Source organism: Coturnix japonica, chromosome 32, assembly GCF_054131305.1.
Source record: "Coturnix japonica strain WE chromosome 32, WE-NBRP24, whole genome shotgun sequence".
In the NCBI taxonomy this organism is placed as follows: Eukaryota; Metazoa; Chordata; class Aves; order Galliformes; family Phasianidae; genus Coturnix; species Coturnix japonica.
Genome location: NC_140694.1, coordinates 5,118,353 through 5,122,714, shown reverse-complemented (window position 1 = coordinate 5,122,714; position 4,362 = coordinate 5,118,353).

Below are 4,362 nucleotides of genomic sequence, written 5' to 3'. Positions count from 1 at the left end.
TAAGCTGAGCTGACGTGGGATGGATGGGTGGGCAGTGAGGTGTTGAGAACTGCTGGCTGTTTGAGCTCACAGCACCGTATTGCTTACTCTTGACCATCAGACGTAATTTTCCCAGGTACACACGTTCCAAAGGGGGTATCAGTAAAGTTGGCACCTGTCCCGTGCTTCTTCCATTGTCTTTGCTCAGTAGTGGAAGCATTGTAAAGTTGCTGGGCGGACAGGCATCACGTAGCCTGAGACTCAGCATGTCTTGCAGCAAGTGGGTGGGACAGTTGTGCTGTGTGTGTTATTCCATGACTGTCTTAGCCCTGCTCACTGACCTGCTCTTTCTCTCTCCTCTCCTCACCCTCCGCCCACTGCCTCGGTGCAGCTTTTGCTCTCATTTCATCCGAGCAAAGCGACAAGGAACTGCTGCAGATAGCTTGAGGTGATCTCACTGCCAGGTACGTGCCATGTTTTGTCCCCCCGCATGGTTTTGCCGCAGTGTATGCGCGGGTAGCTCTGAAGAAGTCTGTCCATACTGTGCTGTGTGAATAGAGAAAACAGAAGTGTGTTTCTGCTCTGTTCCAGCTGTTCACACTTGCTGTGATGGGTGCTGCGTGCAGTGGGATCAGCCGTGAGCCTGAGTTGGCGGCGACGGAGGTACAGTATGAAGCTCTGGCCGGTCTTTTTTCCCTGTGATGAGCCATTAGAAGGAGCTGCAGGTGTACTCTCCTGCAGGAAAGAATGGGCCAAAAAGGGCCTGGCCACTTGTCTGTGCCAGTGCCATTGCTGATTAGTCTGGGTAGAGAGAGATGCATCTTTGCATGGCCTGGCAATGCACGCCAGAAAGGGAAATAACTGTGATGAGACGTGCAGCTCCTTCTGAAGTGCTCCTGATAAGGACGGAGCGCATTTGCTGCAGCTTTCTTTGCAGATGTGCTCCTCACCTTGAAATCCTCCTGGTTTGTCCTCATCTCCTGACCACGGCCTGTGCTCTGTTTTGCAGGCTGATAACATGCGGGAGCCGCAGCTGGTGCGTGCTATGTCATCTTTAAACGTACCAGCAATTGCGGCAGCCCATGTTATTAGGAGCCACGTCACCCAGGGGCCGAATGAGCTCTCTCTGGAGGTAAGCAGTTCCAGGCGTTCCTTGTTGTTGTGCACAGAATTAGTATAGAGTGTGAACGCCTCGGGAATACTCTCATATTTTGTGTCATAGAAGAAGGCTTTTGTTTTAGCTGTGCTGAAGCTGGGATTGATGTTTCAATCTTTTGCAGGTTGGAGACATCGTGTGCATTGTTGATATGCCACCAAAGGAGATGAGCCCCTTTTGGAGAGGCAAGCGTGGCTTTGAGGTAGGCACACATTTTTGACTAGAGAGCACAGCTTCAGTAGAGTCGGGAATCTCCGGTTGGAGCTGCTCTGCCTGCACAGGATGGCTTCTGGATGCAAACAGTTGCCCTGTGTCGGTGTCAGAGGACCTTCCCTTTGGCTCTGGGCTTGGGCTAATGCCCACCTGTCTTTTTGTTCTTATTACAGGTTGGTTTTTTCCCTGGTGAGTGCGTGGAACTCATCAGGGGAAAACTGCCCGAGTCCATCCTACATTCATTGCCAAAGCCAGGTGCGTATTTTACATTTGACAATGCGGGTTAGTAAAATGGGGTCTGAAGGTAGCTTTCAGGGGGTTCATTAATGCCCGAGTTGAGCAAGCTTAGAAAGAGAACTGCATTAAGCTCCTTGGGCACCTCCAGGGATGGGGAAAATCCGTTCTTGCGTGTCTTTGTTGGGAACATGCTTTCTGTTGTTACGTGTTCTGTTGAATGTGTTGCACTCGGCCTCGTCCAACCGAGCCAGGGCTGAAATGAACTTGTTTTTTTGTTTTGTTGCGCAGAGCCAAAGAAACGGGGCAAGTTCATCTCCTGCCTTCGTTCCCTGTTGAAGGCCTGCCCCAGGAGAGCGAAGCAGCCTGAGCCTCCAACATTCTCGGGATCCATGTCCCTGCTTGACATCGTTGAGAGGTATTTAGCCAGCAGGACTTGAGGGCTGAGCTGTAGGAATGGAAGCATCCTCTGCTGTTTGAAACAGAGCGCTTTTCTAAGCTGTGTTTCAGCAGAAACCAGGCATTGCCAGGGACAGGCAACTATTGGCAAGGGTTCGGTGCAGCTCTTCCCTCACCCTGCACCACGACTGACAGCATGCTCTGTTTTCTCTGCAGAATGAGTTCTCCCAGTAAGAGGGCAGAGTCAGCAGCTTGCAGTTGGCGTTCCTGCTTCTGCCTGGGCAAACCTTCCCCTGTGGCCAAACGCCAACTGCAGAGCAGTGCCAGGGAGCCCTCTGAAGCTGAAGTCTTGGTCCTGGCAGGTAAGCATGCAAATCCAGCTTTCAAAACACTGCTTGTCAGCAACACAGGTAGAATTCATGCTTTCAGTGGGCTTGTACATCCTTCTGGCATTCAAGCCTGTGCCTGACATCTTCAGTTGACCCCTGTCTTTCCCAAATGAGTCTCTTGTCAACACAAGAGCTGGACCTGCACGAGGATCACTTTCAAGACAGTGACACTGTTGCTAGAAGCCTATTTGCTTCTGCCCACCATCACTGCATAGCCAAATGTCAAGAACCTGTTTCATGATTCATCTTGTGAAACTTTGACACTAACTGCTGTGCGTCTACTCCTTCCTAGGTGACCCGAGCCCTTGTATATCTCCAAGACGCCAGGCATGTTACGATGCAGCATCCTGTGATTCCATCAATGAACTGTTACTAAGCACAGGATGCTGCAGTTCAGATGAAAGCCTTCCGTATAACATCAGTTATAAAGAGAAGAATGCCATCATCGTTGAAGCTCTCGTTCATCCCATACCTGTTGAAGCTGCTGACCTGAGCCTGCCAGACTCCTCAGGCACCAGCCTGAACCGAGTGCCTTTCGAGGACAGCCCAGCCCAAGCACAGCACGAGTGCCCCGACAGCAGCACAACCATGCAGGCTCAGGTCAGCATTACAGAGGAGAAGCCAAACATCTTGGAGGGGGAGGTAGAATCAGGCCAAGAGTCCCAGGCTCCGGGCAACAGCACGACTTCTGAGACACTCTCGTCAGACAACAGAGAATGAGTCCCATCTTTCCTCCAGACCTCACACCCCCTCCTTTTTCCTATTGAATAAAGGCACGCTCGTGCTCAATCAATGCCTTGACTGAATTCTGAGTTTTCATTCGCAGAGATTGGGATGAGTACAAGAAACAGCAAGACAGCTCAGCTTGCAACGCTCTGGCTGTGGGGTGCATGCAGGGACACTGTAACCATACAGGGAAAGGCTTCCACTGCTTCCTCAAGCTGTAGTCCAGCCCTGCTACTGCTCTGTGGCACAAAGCCCTGAGGGATGTTCCATATTGTTAACCTAAGTGAAGCCAGCTTCATGCACTGTGTTTTGTTGTTGCTGGGTGAGAGGGGGATGCACGTTGGTGAGAAGATGAGCATTGCTGGATCTGCCACGAGTGTCCCTTCTGCCTCTAAGAATATGTCCTAAGTAGGATGTGAACACTGCTGGCACTTCCTCATTGCACGTGCTTGGAGGATCTTCAGTTCTTGCACATTTCAGGATGTCTGTCAGTGACTACGAGGAAATTCTCAAGTACTAGGAATTCCATGAAACAGTTGGAACGGGTAAGTGTCATCTTTGTACAGAAACAGCACGCCTAACAGTCTGTCTCACCACTCTAGAATTAATCTGAGAATAGATTAACAGCTCTTGTCAGTTCTCTAAGTCAGGTTTCATTTGTATAAATTTGAAATTCGTTTTTTAAACCAGTTGGAAATTGTAATATTATATTAGAGAAGAATTCACACTCAACTTTAAGCATCTGTGTTTTGATTTGTAGGTGGTTTTGCCAAGGTAAAACTCGGGCGGCATCTTCTGTCTGGTGAAAAAGTTGCACTAAAAATCATGGAGAAAGTTACTGTAGGGGTAAGCCAAAAGGCATTTAAATATGAGAATATCTTCTGTTGGAGTTGTGGAGTTCTCAAGAACACGGGGGCAGGTGGGATGGTACATACGAATGCAGCCTACTGGGCCCATTGCCTTTTGAAAGATGCTGTAGAGCTGGAAAAAGTTTAACAGAGCACCACAAATCTTGTTGCTGGTTGTTCAGAGGGCAGAATTCTCTGGCTTTAAAATGGAGGAAGTTATTACATCATTACATTACATTACATTATTGTTACATTATTACAGCAACTTTACCAAAATGCCAATGAAAATGCTGAATGTTTTACTTTTCATTTTTCACAGCTCTGTTTCAGAATTTCTATGGGAGTGATGTCAGTCATTGCTGAGTTGATGTTGAATTGTGTACTGTCCCATATGTGCTTGTTCTGTTCCACAGCAGTC